The sequence below is a fragment of the Triticum dicoccoides genome, chromosome 1A (assembly GCF_002162155.2).
Source record: "Triticum dicoccoides isolate Atlit2015 ecotype Zavitan chromosome 1A, WEW_v2.0, whole genome shotgun sequence".
Taxonomy (NCBI): Eukaryota; Viridiplantae; Streptophyta; class Magnoliopsida; order Poales; family Poaceae; genus Triticum; species Triticum dicoccoides.
The window spans coordinates 7,816,408-7,834,406 of NC_041380.1; the positions used below are offsets into that span (position 1 = coordinate 7,816,408).

The following is a 17,999-nucleotide window of genomic DNA, read 5'->3' on the forward strand; positions in this document are numbered from 1 at the left end:
GTCTCCGCCGAGGTATTTGACCGGAGGATGACGTCGCGGTAAACTCCTTGGGTCGGCCGGGGTGGACCTGCAGGACCCGCAGCCGATGCGGAAGGAACCGGCTATCTAGCAGGCCAACTACCTCACAGAGCGAGCAGCTCGCACCTCCGATTCGTACATCTTCCGTCGCGGGCTTGGCGGTGCGAGAACGAGCACCCATCGGCCGGAAGGAGCAGGGCCAATAGTGGTAGGGGAGGGCCTTTGAGGGTGACAGATCTAGACTGACGAGGACCTCGATAGGTCAGCGCGGTCGGCTGCATTGCCTCGCCGTGCTACTGGGGACATTGCAGAGCTCGAGCTCCCGCACCTGTCCATCCGACAGGCGAAGCGCGATGCGAAGGGCGAGGTCCTCGTTGTCCCAATCCGACTGCAGCAAGCCATCCCAGTCGATGGGATCTGCCTCGTAGCCAGATTTGCTGCCACAGTCGCTGCGAGAACCAGCCACGATTTTCTGGAAAGGGGAAGCGACAGGGATGGGAGAGAACATGAGTGGAGTAGAAGGGGAGCGAAGAAGCCAAGAGTGAGCTATGTTTGCACCCCGATGGGGATGGGACGGTCCATCGTGTGCCGATCTGACGTGACTGCCGCATCCGGTCCGCCCATATCCACCATAAATACAAGTTAGATTTGGAGCTATTGTTCAGCCTGGCTGCTTGGACTAATTATGTGGGATCCGGTTGGGTGGCAATTTGCGGCTTGGACAGCGATCAGACTGTCCGCACAGACGTTTGTGGCGGTCTGAGGGCTCCCGTTGTACATGCTATAAGGGCCCGTTCTTTTGAGCCATGGCTTCTACATAAGCTGCAGTGGAAATAAGCCCATGGAATTAAGCCATCCAGTTCTTTTGTGTGAGCTTATGTTCCAAGTTCTCTGGTGAATGTCTGCAATACCCCTAAAATGTTCAAAAATTAGGTGCACATGAGCACTGCACCCCCTGAAGAGATGTCAACAGAAAACAGCTAATAGTCTACCTGGGCGACAGCGGCGGCGGAGGTACAGGAGGCAACGGCTGGACGAACTGCAGAACATGAGGCAGCGGTCGGATTGTACAAGCTGCTGCTTGTTCAGCCTCAAGCTGTGTTTTGATTTTCGGTTTGAGCTTTTTTCGCCCTAGGCTGAGATGGCCGAATTTCAGCCATTTTCAAAAAAATTGGCTGAAATTTGACCAAATTTTAACTGCAATTTGACTTAAATTTGACCAAAAATTGCCAAATTTAAACAATTTCGGCCTAAATATACTTTTCGCCCTAGGCCGAGATGGTCGAAATTGGGCCGAAAATCATAACACACGCCTCAAGTCTAGCTGTGCAGCGGCCTCGTGCTCGGCGGTGTGATGTAGGGTACGGCTAGCGGCGGCGACGGAACGAAGGAGCTGGCTGGGCTGGGCTTGGCTTGTGCCTCTCAGCAGAAAATAAGGTCGCATGGTATAGAAGCTAGGCTGGGCTTGTGCCTCTCAGCAGAAAAGCTCCCAAAATCCCATGCGACCTTATTTTTGGGATTTTATATGATAACTATGTATGATACTGCATCAATTAATCACAAAATAATTCATTTATTATTTTTCAATGCAAATATAACTATTTTGTGCCCAAGGGAGGTGGCGTCAGACCCTGGCCTCGACATTCTAATCCGCTTCTGGCAGGCCCAACCATTTTAATATATTTATTTATTTAATCCGTGACTAAGCCGTTTTAAGTACTTGGTCAGCAATCTCTAACCAATGATAAGATCACAAGACAAGGCCTAGTGGTCTACTATCTATTTTCATAGTCAACTGTGCCGCTAGTCAAACTACTCCAATCCAGTTATATTGATGCATGCTTATCACCAGTTCACCATGTTTTAAAGCAACCGAGTTATCTTTCTTTTTTGTGGAAAATCTCCGTCTTTATATTAAAGGGCCATTTGCATTTCTGTCCGTAACTCGAACCACCTAATCAGATATACCCCTAATTCGAAAGCCTGCTCAAATTTGCCCCTCCGTCGTTAGGTGCCCTTATAGAAATGCCCTTTTGCGCCGTTACCGTCCGGTCAAACAGCTTTGACCATCCTGAAAAAAATATCCAAAAAATCTAAAAAATCTAAAATTTTGTGAGATCGAAGATACTCAAGTGCCCAAGGTGTGTGCAAATTTCCGTGCTATTTGGACATTGCAGGAGCTCATGGCGAGGAAAAACAGTTAATCTGCACGCTTGTGAACAATAAATTTGAAATAAAATAGCAAAAAAAAATTAAAAATATGAAATTTTTTGGCATCAAAGTGGCTTGGGTGCACAAGGTGCTTGCAAGTTTTTGTGATCAAAGGACATGCGAGGAGCGCTAGTAAGAAAAAACAAAATAGTCATTTTTTCTCAAGTTTTTTCCCGAGCCAAATTTTGTTTTTTTCTCAACAAGCCCCTCCAATGTCCAAACACAACAAAAAATTTCACGCAGCTTGCAGACCCGAGCCTCTTTGATGCCAAAAAATTTCATATTTTTTTGAATTTTCTTACATATTTTTTTGAATTTACTGTTCTCAGGCTTACATATTTATTGTTTTTTCTCTGACACGAGCTCTTGGAATGTACCAACAGCATGCAACTTTGCACGCACCTTGCGAACCTGAGTATCTTTGATCCCACAAAATTTCAGATTTTTTTGAATTTTTTAGCTATTTTTTCAGGATGGTCAAAGCCTTTGACCGGCTTTGACCTGCTTTGACCGGACGGTAACGGCACAGAAGGGTATTTCTATAAGTGCACCTAACGGCGGAGGGGCAAATTTGAGCAGGCTTTGAAATTAGGGGTAAATCTGAGAGTGGGCGCAAATTAGAGGCATAGTTGTAAATGTCCCTATATTAAAAGACTTCCAACATTCTGGAAAACATATTGTTGATGTGGTTAAGAAGCAATTAAACAATACTTAGTGGGCAATCTCCGTGACAACCATCCAAATATTGCTACTAGTTTTCCAATGCAAAGGAGTTGTTGCTTTCAATAAGCTCGGTACTAGTTGCATTGTTGTCTAATAGTACTATGTGACGTTGGTAAGAAATTACGTCCAGCAAAGGATAACATCTTAATTAGCATTAAGAGCTAGAGCCTTGCCTGTTTTTTTTCCTAGAAACTAGGACAACGCTGTCGCGTACGTACAGATTGATTAAATAGTAATTATTCTCTATTTTTTCATTGATATATAGGAATGGATCAGTGTATATGTGGAGTGTACACAATCCCTTGCTGGAACTAGGCCGTTTTAAGTACTTGGTCAGCAATATCAAACTAATGATAAGAACTCAAGACTGGGCATCCTCTACAACAGTAAGCTCTCTAGTTTTAATGAGCCTACATTCAATTGAGGTATCCAATTAAAATTGGGTCATCCGATTTTAACCGAGCCAACAATTTCTCAAAGCTCCACGATTCTATTCTTCTATACTATACACTTTGCTTTCTAATTTTTAAGGCCTCACAATTAATTGAGTTAATCAATTTAGAACTGGGTCATCCAATTTGGACCGGGTCAACAATTTCTCAAGCTCTCTCATTCAATTCTTTTTATTCACCATGTTCCAAAATTTTGAAGCTCTTTCATTCAATTGAGGTATTCAATTTTGATTTGGTTTACGATGTTGACTGGGCCAACGATTATTCAAATCAATCAACAGCAACCGGCCTATAAAAACATATCAATCCCCCACACCCTCGCACCACCTAGAGAAAAGAAGCGTCGTCATGTGATATTGTAGGATCAATATAATACATGCAATCATCGACACATAAATTTCCACACATAAATATAAGTTGGTTAGCCAATAACACGGAATCACACCACAAAAGGCCGACCAAATCACAGCATTATAAATAAAAATAAAACGCACTCTATCATCTCCCCCACCCGTCAAACTGAATATTCCATCAGCTATAAAATATAGGGGGTATCAGTTTTTTAGAAAGACAAATTTCTTTAACTTTGACCAAGCTCAGAGCAAAAAATATCGACATCCATAATATTAAACAAACAAATATAGAAATTCATTTTGTGATGAATCTGAAAATACCGATTTGATATTGCAGATTTTGATATATTTCTTTACAAATTTGACCAAGCTTAAAAAGTTTGACTTTTAAAAAAATTACACCTTACATTTTGAAACAACGTGATTATTTAAAAAAAAACAGCAGGAACGGCGCAGCAAAGCGCGCACAACCCTTCTAGTAGCATCTATTTACAAAGCCAATTGTGCCGCTAGTCATATGTGTCCTACAATTCAGTTATATGTATCGTGATCATCAGTAGTTCACCTTGTTTTAAAGCAACCCACTCGTCAGTGTGAGTGTTAGTTCAAACATATCTGTCAATGTACAGCCGTTTATGCATTTTAGCTATGATTTGCTGCCCATGAATTAATGCACCGAGCGGGTTTTTTTTCTTTTATTTTTTATTTTTGCTCATGCAACTAGCTAGCAGGGAGTGTTAGTGAATATAACTTTATAAAATGCTAATATAATTGAATATTTCAGTTTTCCACATGAATCTTTATTACATTGCTAAGGATACTTGCCATCATGCAAAACAGCGTTGTTGTCCACTCTTTTCCGGGGCCGTACTTTTATTGATAATTATATATTTTGAAAGTATATTTTGGTATTATTAAATATTTACTTTTGCTTTGAACATATATATTGCTGTAGTCACCTGGTTTTGTATGAGGAATTCGTCGGCAAGTAGTGCCAAGAAATAGTCAGTTGTACTAAAAGCAGAACTTTAAATGTTTTTTATAAAAAGAACATTCAATTCGTAGATATTATTTAAGAATGCCTAAATTGATCCTATGCATGCAGTAAGAACACCTGCTGTGTCATATTTATTAAGTATGTAGATGTAGATTATAGGATAATTGGACAACTAAGTTTTCGGGAGAACTTACTCTGAAAATACACAGTATGATCTTCATATGGTTATACGAAGTGTGTATAGCCCTTTTTACCAGTGAGTAAGGGTGCTCAATCAAATCAGAATGCTTTATGGTCGAACCCGGGCTACCGACGGGAGTTGATGTTGAGAAATCTTCGATTAAACAAGGTGATACATGAGCACCCATAATCCTGACGGTGTCATGGAGGGAACTGGAGGAAGAGATTCGGATCAGTCATGGCTTCATCAACTTCAGCAAGGGAGTCAGGAAGGAACCTGGACTATCATGCATGCTCAGCGACCCACATGGTGCCCTGCATGAGCATGCGGTACTTCCTGTTAAGATGAATGGCGTGGGTGGCATGGTTGTTGAGGAAGTATTGGTGGAGGCGAGTACATGCTGACAAGACAGTGCCGTCAGAGGACATCGCAACGTCCAGAAGACTACCGCCGATCGTGGTGTAGATCCACCCGAAGATCCTGATGTCGGTAGGTCGCAACTCGGGATTGTCGACGTCAAGTTCAAACGTCCTGTTAATGGGGTTGAGTACAATGCAACAATGAAGGTGGAGAGGACGAACAACAAAAAATTTGAAATTTATGATAGTTGTTGGTGGATGGGTCGGGTTTGGAAGGGGTGTAAGAGTGGATGTTGGTATTATGCACGGCAATGGAGGGCTGAAGTTTGAAACATTAATTTGATGGGTAAGAAGAGAGAGTTGAAGCAGTGGTGATAATGGGCACCATGGCGCCGACAGAGAAACTAGAAGTGGTATGCAAGGTTTGCACCCAAAGGGAGGTGGCGCTGGAATTGGTATGGGAGTTGCTCAATAGCGAGTAAATGCTTGCGTCAAGGGTTACAAGTGTTGATGTACAACACATCAGAGAATGAATAGAGAGAGTGCCCTGACTAGCTGGAACATACGGAAAGGCGTGCACATGTGCACGAGCGATCTTAGATCCTAACCTCTAAGGACTATGGCACAACACAAGCTTTGCTACACCTAGGGTGGCTTACGTGGGGAGGGGGTCACGTAATGATTTTTCAATTTCTAATTGGTCATTAGTGGAGGCGGCTCATCTTGAAATTCAAGGGGGTTTGATTAGTTCAGATTTCAGAATGAAGTTACGTAGGATACATAAGATGCATTACGTAGTTCTAGCATGTTTGGTAATACAGGTACAACGGTACATACAGATGATGCATTGTTTAGCAATATTAAATTGAAATCATGTAGTACGAGGGTTAGCAAATGGCAAAGGCTAACAATACACAATCCGTGCAAACGTGTTGGTCACTTTCATGTATATAATCCTTCTCATGTCAAAGTGCAAGCATTCAATCATTGGTGCACAAGGTATATACTATATTGAAGTCAACAACAGTTAAATTAAACAATACGGATCACACTCAAAAAGTATCTAAGCGATACAGATCAGTAAATTAGCTAGTTCTTTTTTTTCGGGAGGTGGAGATAGAGTACTAGCTAGCTAGTACAGGGTAATCCTCACGTTGGCTGCCTATAAATAGCATCCTGCTCCATCATATGGGAATGCACCACTTAAGCAGCTAGCTATAGCTCATCTCCATCCATCGCATCTCTTCTTCCTCAATCCTCCACTACAAACACCTACCCAATTCATCAATGGCTTCATCTCTGAAGGTGGCCGCTGCCCTCGCCGTGGCCGTTTGCGTCGTGCTTGTGCTGAACATGGGCCAGCCTGTGGCAGCCACAGAATGCAAAGATTGTCTCGCTGACTGTGTTGACGTTTGCGTCAACTACTCTGACACTGCGTGCAGCGGCATCTGCACCGCCAAACCTCCTGCATGCCAGTCATGCAAGTACGCGTCCTTCCTTACGTGTGGTGGCACATGCTACAGCGCCTGTGCCCATTTCTGCTAAAGCCTATAGTGGCTGTAAGCTGCCTGCGTGTGTTGGTACCTCGTTGTTGCTAAGCCATATAATTAAGTGAACAAATGCTATTGCTCTGTGCATATGGCAAATGTTCCTTCGCTCTATTGTTCCTCTTTGTTTTATCGTTCCGCTTTGTTTCAACCATCAGTAAATATGCATGTATGTGTGCAAGTCATCTATATATGCTTTGTGCTTCTTTCTATCATGTGTCTGACGTGCTCATGCTGGGGGGATATCAGGTGATACCACCTATTACATGCTCCCATGCTAAAAAAATTAAAAAGTCACATTAGATGTTTCAAAAAAATTGAAAACAATTATGGATGTTCACAAGACATACGTTTATAACCCCTAAAAATTCAGATCAAAATTCAAAATATACATTGAGAAACAAAAAAGACAAAACTGTATGTGAATAGTATCATTCCTGACACTGTTCATGTTTTGTCTTCTTTTACACTATTCATTCTAGATTTGTCATTTTTGTTTCTCAATAGGTATTTCAAATATGGGTCTGATTTTTTATGGGTCGTAGACATATGTCTTGTGAAGATCCACAAAGTTTTTCAGAATTTTTTTGAAACATCTAAAGACGCCATCTCCGTCTCCACCATTGCACCACGCTGGCTGCCGGCGGCTGCCACGTCCTTAGGATCGTAGGATACTCGCAGACCAAGCTGCTCGGCGCGGGCGCGTCGGCCCGGTCCTGCCAGGTCGAGGCGGTCGGCCAATGGTGGTGCATCTTCTATTACCCCAACGGGCACCTGGGGCAGAGAAACGACCTCATCTCCCTTGCCCTCGAGCTCGCCCACAACAAACACACCGGCCAGCCTGAGCCCGACCACGTCAACTCGGTCGCGCGCTTAACTCTGGTCCCTCACCACGGCAAGCAGCCGCCAGCGGCGCCGCCGCACACCGTCGAACTGTCGAGGCGGTTTACGTTGAATTGGGGTCAGTGCTTCCGGTTCATCAGGAAGGAAGAGCTCGAGATGTCGGAGGGCTACCTCGTGGACGACTACCTTGCAGTCCGGTGCGACATCGACGTCGTGTATTACACGTGGGCAGCGAGAGACCGTGCGCAGGACGTGGTTGCGAACACCACAGCGATGGGGTTGTTGTGTGGAGGTCACTGTGTAGGCGCGAGCAACCCGGGAGGAGGGAAGATGTTCCATTCATTGACACACTGATTCTGTAACTCCACAAAAGAACACTCATTCTATAGATAAACAGAACTAAAATTAGAATTACCAATGACCAGTTCATGAAATTATTTTACATTCAGGTGGTTTTAAAATAAAAATTAATTGGCGTGACCGTACATGGGCAATTATGAATGATTTTTTTTTAACACAGTACAGACGCAAGCGCTCATATACACGCGCATACACTCATCCCTATGAACGCACACACGCACACCTTACCTTATGAGCACCTTCAAAAGACTGAGCCGACATATCATCTTCAAATTTACGAAGTCACCGTAGGTATCTCGTCGTCGACGAGTACGTCTCCTATATGCAGTTTGTGCATCTATGTCAGCTCTTTGTGCATCTATGTTGTGTGCAGTTTGTGCATCTATGTCAATTCTTTTCCACGGCAAACTTTATTGCCGAGTTACATTTTAAAAAGAGATAGGAATTAAAGAAAAAATGGTGTAGATTTGTAGTAAAACCCACTGGCTATTGCAACCAAAAGTACGCACACGTATCATTAAATAATAATTTGATATTTAGAAAAAAATAGGGTACACCTAAAAATTTACTGAAATTTTAAATGAAACCTTTTTAAATGATAGTAACAATAAAATGGTGTTGGGAGACAATTATTATCAGTAGCAGCAACAAATTTTGTAACATCACGCTTGGTTTTGCGGCATGATGGTACGGCTTTGCGGGAACAAAAACATCATCGGCGGGGCGGCTGACCTTGAGTTTCAAAAGACTACCTTGAAACGTTCAAACATTCGACCACAACATGTAGCTTCATCCGGTACTTCGAGGGGGCACCAGTTGCTCCAAGGCGTCGCTGGGTGTGGCAGATAATGCTCTAAGATGGCATGCTCGTGCCAGGGCGCCCATGCAGCTATGAAATATGAGTCCCCCTGATTCACAACATCACCCCGTAGCAACTATGTCAATGATGTGTTGGGACTGCAACGCAGGCGATGCTGTGCGGCGACGGGTGCAACTTGGGAGATGTTGCAACTGCAACGTACGCCATGTTGTGGAGGCTGCAATGTTGGCGATGTTGCGACCACAAAATGGGTGATGTCGTGTGGTGACGGGTGCAACTTGGGAGATGTTGTGACTGCAACATGGGGACATGTTGCGTCGACCGCAATGTTGGCGATGTTGCGATTTCAACATGGGCGATGTTGTGCGGCATGACTAGAACTTGGGATATTTTCAACTACAACATTGGACATGTTCCGATGGCCGCAACATTGTCAATGTTGCGATTGCAACATGGACGATGTTGTGCGGCATGACTAGAACTTGGGAGATTTCACTACAACATGGGACATGTTGCGACGGCCGCAACATTGTCAATGTTGTGTCGCGATGAATGTTTGCAACACTCACCTTGTTGCAAACCTTCCAAGCGCAACATGAGTCATGTTGCAAAACGGTGATCACCGCTAAATTGCTCGAGCCACGCGTTAGCGCCCGCCAAAAAGAATCGGCCAACAGAGTTGCAGCATTGCATGTCTAGTTTACAGCAGCGCCGACCAGGCCTCACAGCGCAACGTGAGTATGCGGTAGCGCCAACCGCCCTTTGCAGTGTCCGCGCTACCGACTTTCCGATGCAACAAATATTACATTGATGTAACATGGCGAGCCAAACACTTATATCACATGAAAGAAAACAGTTTGCAGCATGGATCATAATTGCATCAGACACTTATAATCAACCCAAAAGAATGTAGTCAACATTTTTTTAAGCCAGAATGCAATCGACTCTGTAAAATAAAACGAATAAAAACCGATGGCAGTGGACGCCAGATGAGAGAGAGAGAGAGAGAGAGAGAGAGAGAGCGCATCATCTTCCTGGGCGTGTTGGTTCGACGGGATGCAGCCATGCATGTATGCACACTAGTGGTTGGGGCGCCGCTTAGGAGATAGTTGTGCGCACTTTTTCATTTAAAAAATACATGAGGTCCTTGCCTCCATCTAAAAAATATCTCAAAAAAAAGCCTCACCTCCATAATAAAAAAATAAAAAAGGAAAAAATTATCACCGTGAGCGAGCGCCACTTTACATAGCCTTCATTAAAAAAATACGTGAGTTCTTACCTCTATTTAGAAATAAAAAAATACATCATCTCCATGGTGAGAGATGGAAACCCAAGTAGGTTGACATACGGCGGATGGTAATGCGGGACTTGGGTTGTCACGTCGTCTCCAGCCGTAGGTTGACGTCAACCTACGGCTGGAGAAGGTTTCCCGCAGCGCAGACAGGCCCTAATAATCAATCTTGGGCCAGCGACCAGCTCATCATAACAAATTAGTGCGTCTGATGGCTCTTCTCTCCTTCCCATAAAGGTGAGGAAGGATCGGGCATGTTGTTTTTTCTTTCAAACACAACAGGCGCCACGATCCTGTTGCAACGAGAGCCCTTGACGGGCCCTCGCAAAGCAGCCGTGGTCGACTATATTTGCCACGGGCTCTAGCCCACCACCCCGATGTACTACCAGCTCAGTAGCTGGCTGGAGCGACAAGCGCGCACCACCACGCTCGGCTGACGCGCGGGAGGTGACAGCCTTCCAGCTCGATGAGGTGAACATCCCAGCCGTAACCAATGCCCAATCAAGCCCAAGCCAAAGCTTTCTCTCCTCTCCTACTACCGGCCATGCCAAGGCTTCTCGTTTCTTTTTCAAGCAACCGGTGCGAGTTCCTCCTCACACCTTTATTTTTTTGGCATATGTCTATTTTTTCTTAACACAGTATAGACGCAAATGCTTATATAAACGCATATACATCCACCTCTATGTATGAACACACACGCGCGCATCCTATCCCTATGAACGCCTTCGACAGACTGGATCGCCACATCATCTTGAAACTCGTATTATTCCTAGGTACTACTTTGCCAATGCCAGCAAGTCAATAACAATCTCTTGCATGCACAAATTATTAACAATTTTTTCGGTAACAACTAGTTTAACAACATTCACAAATTATTGTCAAGTCATAGCTACTTCTATTATTGTCGACTCCATTCACGAATCATGCACGGAGTAAGAAAGGTTTCACTTGACTAAGATCTAGAAGAGCACTCGAAATACGGCTAGACAGCGGATAAGCCAACTAATGACTTTTTGATTTTTGATATGCATCACAAACTGAGTCATGACTTTTATTTGACATGGGATTCCTAACAATTTGATCTACTATGATAAATGATGGATGCCTGATGCATATGCCACCAAGAAGGTGAGGGTTTGTGCACACCGATGGATAACTTCACATGGACATGAGGTGTATCTCAAGCAAAGTATTATTGTCATGGACTAGTTTATTTGCAGCAATTATTATTTTTACAGATTTTGTAACATGTAGAATATTTCAAAGGTGAACAGGACAATCATGGGCATGGACACGCACATGACTAATTTGTGCAATTGCAATTTCTGACCCACTTGTCGTGTGGATTTGTTCCGTGACAGTGTAGTGATCACGGATAGCACGATTATCGAGCTCATGAGTGACCTGCTCTGCCGCTATGGCGTCTATTTATCTATCATTTGATGTTGATGCCATACAATAGTACAAAAAATTCTAACTATGACGTGGCAAAAACTCTGTGTGCACGGACCCAACATCTCCGTCCATGTACCGTGGAGGTGAGTCTGGGACGTGCGGGGGCTCCAGAGTGTGCGATTATTGTTTACAGCAATGATTATTTTTATTGATTTTGTGACATGTAGAATATTTCAAAGATGAACAGGACAATCATGGGCATGGACACGCACATGACCAATTTGTGCATGGACTTGTTGTGTGGACTTGTTCTGTGACAGTGCAGTGATCATGGATAGTAAGCTTATATAGCTCAGGAGTGACCTGCTCTTCCTCTATGGCGTCTATGTAGTATGCATCATTTGGTGTCAGACGTCATAGAATAGTACAGAAAAGTCTAACTATGACGTGGCAAAAACACATCTTGGTCCACGTAGCGTGGAGGTGAGTCTGGGACGTGCAGGGGCTCCAGAGATGACGCACAGCGGTGCTTGGCGACCATGCAGTGTGCCGACACCGGGCACTCCAAGGCTTCCTGCATCACGACCGCCTCCTGCGCGCGGCTCGTTGTCCTCCTCCCAAACTCCGCCTCTGCCGCCATCCTCCTGCCTTCTCTCAAGCGCCACATCCTCATTGTCGCAATCGCCGGACGGTGGCGAATCTCCTCTGTGCGGTGTGGGCGTGAATCGATCTGGTCGGCAGGAGGGTGGGAGAGAGTGAGCGATAGAGAAGAGTGAGGTAGACCACCGAGATCTGAGTCTGCCGGCCAGGAAAGAGAGCGCCGATGGCCGCCGTCGCCCCCGCGCCGGAAGATTACCAGGCCGCGCAGGCCGCCTACAAGGTCCAGCTCGTCGCCGCCCACGTGGAAGACGACGAGCAGCGAGGGAGCTGTTGCTGCTGCGGTGTTGTTGGCTTTTAATCGTTGCTAGATCAAATCACCCGAAGCTGTATACACACATACAAGCTAGCAAGCACACAGGCTCATTGCTTGATTGATAAACAGTGCCTATGCACTGTCCCGCTTTACGTGTGTACGTGAATCATTAGTAAGCTAGCTAGATTAGCTTCGAGCAATCAACTTTTCCAGCGCCGTCGGCGAAACACAGCGACTTGTAAACTTCGACGAACAAAGCGTGAAGACACCGAATCGATATGATGGCCAAAGGCTCTATCGAGCCTTGCTTCTCTTTGTTTTGATCTCTTTTCGTTGTACAGATTACAAGGAATATCTTGAGTATATATACTAGCTCAGCTGGCTAATTAACTAGCAGTCCTACTCGGTTAGGAGTTCTAGCACTACACGGACACGTACTCGAGACGTACACGGTGTCATGTTTATTCCTTACATTCACCCCCTAAGCTTGACATCCCCGTTTCGGCCTGGATCCCAAGTGCGACTACTACTATCATAATCTTTGGCATTGCGTTTGCCATTTTTCATAGCATTTCAGGACCGTCTTTGCTGCCGTCAGCTCGTCCGTGGCTTGACGGCAGCGCTCCTCTTTGACCGCGTCTTCAATCTTCACCTGTTTTTCGGTGCTTGAAAGACTGCCTTTCGCATCCGTGAGGGGACATCCTTTGAACCCGAGCGAGACCAAACTTCGGTCTAACTTTGAGTTCCAAGCTCTTGGCGCTTGCTTCAGCCCGTAAAATGCTTTCCTGAGCTCGTAAACTTTTCTATTTTCGTCTTTCTTCTCGTAGCCAAAGGATTGTTCCACGTACACTTCTTCTGTGAGATCGCCGTTGAGGAAAGCGGATTTAACATCCATGTGATGAACCTTCCAATCCTCTTGTGCTGCCAAAACTAGGAGCACTCTCACTGTCTCGAGTCGAGCAAACGGTGCAAACACCTCCTCATAGTCAACTCCTTGACGTTGTACGTAGCCCTTTGCAGCGAGTCTTGCCTTGTACTTCACAGTGGCACCCTTCGTGTCCTTCTTCAACTTGTAAACCCACTTCAAACCTATGGCCTTTTGGTTCGGAGGTCAGGTTACCAAAGTCCACGTCCCATTGCTCTCGATCGCCTTCATCTCCTCATCCATGGCGTGCATCCAACTTGAACTTTTGCCCGCCTCTACGGAGTTCGCCGACTCCTCAACTCCGAGTAAACACAAATCGGAGTACTCGAGCGTAACTGGCTTTGCGTACTTGTAGACTTTCTTGAGGGTCTTGTAGCAACGAGGCCCGGAAGAATCCATCGTGGCTTGCGAAGGGGGCGACACAAATAGTGTCGGAGTCGATGCACTTGAAGAAGACCGTTGAGTCTCGGGTGTGGTAGATGCCGGATCGTTGGCATCCTCATCGTCGGTGTAGTCGTCGTGACCGTGACTATCATCTTGATTGTCGTTGTCACTATGCGCCTCGTTGTCGAGATCTCCGCCCGTGTCATGCGCGTCGTTGTCGCTATCACCTTGCAACCCATGCGCGTCGTCGTTGGTGTCGGCACCATGATGATCACTACCATTGTGGCCACCTTGGTTGGGCGTCTTGCCAATCACCTGGACGTCCTCCCCTGCATCATCATCAGTTGGAAATTCAACTGTGAATATGTTACTGTTTGGAGCATCGTCGGCAGCTGCGCTCCAATTCCACGCTTGGTTTTCTTCAAACACGACGTCGCGTGAAATTCGTAGACGCTTGGTTCGTCGATTGTAGAAGCGGTATGCCTTGGTGCCGGAACTCCTCTCGTATCCGATGAACACCATCTTGGTGCTACGATCGGCAAGCTTTGAGAGATGCGGCTCCGCCGTCTTCACATGGGCCACGCACCCAAATGTCCGTAGATGAGACACATCCGGCTTCCATCCGTAAATTGCTTCATACGGAGTCTTGCCGATCACTGCCTTCGTTGGAGCCCGGTTGAGAAGATAGACCACCGTCGAGACAGCTTCTCCCCAAAAAGTCCCCGGCAAGTTCTTGCTCTTGAGTAAACTTCTAGCCATATCAACAACGGTTCGATTGCGCCTTTCAACAACCCCGTTCTGCTGTGGCGTATAAGCTGCCGTGTGGAACCTCTTTATGCCAATCTTCTCGCAGTAGTCATTGAACTCGTTCGACGTAAATCTCCGCCGCGATCTGTCCTTAGAGCACGAACCTTCAGCTTGTGTTCCATCTCCGTTGCAGCCTTCAGCTTTTTAAACGCTTCAAACGCCTCATCTTTAGATAGTAGGAGAAAGACCCACATGTATCTCGAGTAGTCATCTACCACAAGAAAGAAGTACTTCTTTCCTCCGTGAGTTGCTGGGGTGATAGGGCAACATAGATCACCATGGAGCAGCTCGAGTGCATCACTTGCACGATAGGTAGACTGAGCAGGGAACGGCCTGCGGTGCTCTTTTCCAACCAAGCACCCATCACATACTCGATCAACATGGTCGATAAACGGCATCCCAGATACCATCTCCATCTTCGACATCTTCTTCAAGGCGTAGAAGTTAACGTGTACAAATCTAGCATGCCATAACCACGAATCATCATCACTCTTGGCGAGCCAACACTCCGGTTGAGATTGATCAAGGTTGAGGATATAGAGTCTGTTCTGCGTGTGATTCACACGCGCTAGCATGTTTCGGAGGTTGTCGAAGATCGTTATCACTATGTTCTCAATATCCACCTTGCATCCATTCTCATCAAGTTTCCCGACAGAGATGATGTTGTTGCGAAGCCGTGGGATGTAGTACACTCCGGTGAGTATGCGATGTTCTCCTGTGAGACCCTCGAAGAGGACAGAACCTTGCCCGCAAATCTCCACATTTGAACCATCACCGAACTTGACCGAGCCTTGAACATCATATTCTAGCTCAAGGAACTTCTCCTTGCACCCCGTCATGTGGTTACTGGCACCTGTGTCTAGATACCACGACACATTCTAGCTCCTGGATAACTTTGGTGTTACATTTTTCTCATGAAGTAGCACCTTCCGGTTTGGTTTCACAACCGCTGTTTGGACGAGATCACAAACTTCGGCCATCAGAAGACCTGGACGTTCGTCTTCCTGCTTTGCCAAATTTGCCTTGATCTCCCGCTTGTTAGGCTCCACGAGATCACAAACTTCGGCCATCAGAAGACCTGGACGTTCTTCTTCCTGCTTCGCCAAATTTGCCTTGATCTCCCGCTTGTTAGGCTTTGGACAATCCTTCGCAAAGTGACCCATCTCGTTGCAGTTATAGCACTTGACCTCGGACATATCCAAGTTCCTTGGCTTCCGCTCTTTAGATCGGTCCGCCTTACCACAACCTTGTGGCTTGCCTTTTCCTTTGCCTTCTTTGGTTTGTCCGCCGCGCTTCGCGTTGCTTGAGCCTTCGCCAACGTTGCGCCTCCCTTTGCTACTTGGGGCCTCCCAATCTACGCGCGAGTACATGAGTTTGTCACTACCTCCTCCTTTGCCTTTCCGACAGCCACGAGCATTCTCTTCCCATGTCCGCAAGCGTCCGATCGCCTCCATTATGGTCATGTCGTCGATGTCGTAAAGCTGCTCGAGTGTGCCGATGATGTATGTGAATTTATCAGTCACCGAACTGAAAAACTTCTCCACAATCTCGGTCTCCTCGAGCTTTGCACCAAGCGCGCGGATCTCTCCCACCAAAGTAGTCAGACGCATGGCATAGTCGTTCACCGATTCAGTTTCGTCCATCTGCAACTTGTGAAATTGGCGCTTCAGCACTTGTGCCCGAGCCTTCGTGACGCGATCTTCTCCAATCCTCATCTCTTTGAGTGTGTTCCACGCCTCTCTTGCTGTCTCGAACTCCGCCAATGTCATCAGCACGGAATCTGGCACAGACTGGGCTATGGAGGCCATGGCACCTTCATCGCACTCCTCGTCGACGTCGTCGTCCATAATGGCCTCCCACACTCATAAGGTTCAGAGAATAATCTTCATCTTCACCGCCCACACGCCATAGTTGGCATCGGCGAGTATCCGGTACTGGATGGGGATGTTGCGATGCGCCTGCACGTTGGCGCCGCCCGTTCCGCCACCACTGGTTGCTAACTTGTCGCCCTTCTTCACCTTGTCGCCGTTCTTGTTCGCCTTGAAACCGCCGTTGCCAAACTTGTTCCCCTTGAAACCGCCGTTGCCGGACTTGACTGACTAAGTGTCGCTATCCGTCATCGTAGATCGTCGAGGCTCTGATACCAATTGTTGGCTTTTGATCGTTGCTAGATCAAATCACCCGAAGCTGTATACACACATACAAGCTAGCAAGCACACAGGCTCACTGCTTGATTGATAAACAGTGCCTATGCACTGTCCCGCTTTACGTGTGTACGTGAATCACTAGTAAGCTAGCTAGACTTGCTTCGAGCAATCAACTTTTCCAGCGCCGTCGGCGAAACACAGCGACTTATAAACTTCGACGAACAAAGCGTGAAGACACCGAATCGATATGATGGCCAAAGGCTCGTATAGAGCCTTGCTTCTCTTTGTTTTGATCTCTTTTCGTTGTACAGATTACAAGGGATATCTTGAGTATATATACTAGCTCAGCTGGCTAACTAGCAGTCCTACTCCACTAGTGCAGAACCGGGCAATAGCACCGGTTCGTAACGCCCTTTACTGTCGGTTCCATAACCAGCACTAAAGTGTGGTCACTAAAGCCCCCCCCCCTTTAGTACCGGTTCAGCACGAACCGGTGCTAAAGGGCAACCATGTGGCACGAGCCAGCTCCGGGGGCCGGGAGCCCTTTAGTACCTGTTGGTAACACCAACTGGTACTAAAATGTTTGGGGATTTTTGGTTTTATGATTTCTTTTTCATTTAATTTTGTGTTTTCCATTTTAATTCTTTTTCATTTGCTGGTATTTTACGATACTACACATTTTACACGTTATGCATATATATATATATATAGAATTTCTAGTAGAACCAATCATATATATATATCATCAATGTCTCACAAACCACCATATTAATTCACACATACACACATGTATAGCTATATGCAATTTCTCCTACATATGCATGTTGCCTTCGGAGCCAGTGGCATTAGCCTAATTGGTGCCTTCGGAGCACGATGACAATTGGAAGTGGTTCATGACCTGGTCGATGGGGGCGGTAGCGGGTAATAGTATTCTCCCTTCGGATTTATGACCTGGTCAAGCAAAAATCCCGCTATTTCCTCTTGAAGTGCTTCTACGCGCTCCGTTTCTAGGAGCTTGTCCCGCACCTCTTTGAACTGTTAAGAAGGAGATCAATATGCATGTGTATTAGTTGTGTGACTAGATATCGATAATGGTGTAAAAATTGTTAATAGTGTTCTGACAAGCGTACCCATTCCTGTCTTTGAGATCTGCTCCTTTCGGACGCCATCATGCGAATGTTCTCGCAAACGCAGAATGCACACAGATCAATCCCCTGCGCCTGCTTCAGGGTCTTTATTACGAGAATGGAATTTAATTTGATCAGATAATAAT

General features: G+C 45.8%; 1 pseudogene; it reads left to right on the forward strand.

Moving 5' to 3' along the window:
• Positions 1 to 12,373: 12,373 nt before the first annotated feature.
• LOC119268711 overlaps positions 12,374 to 17,999 on the forward strand; it is a 46,318-nt pseudogene continuing 40,692 nt past the window's right edge.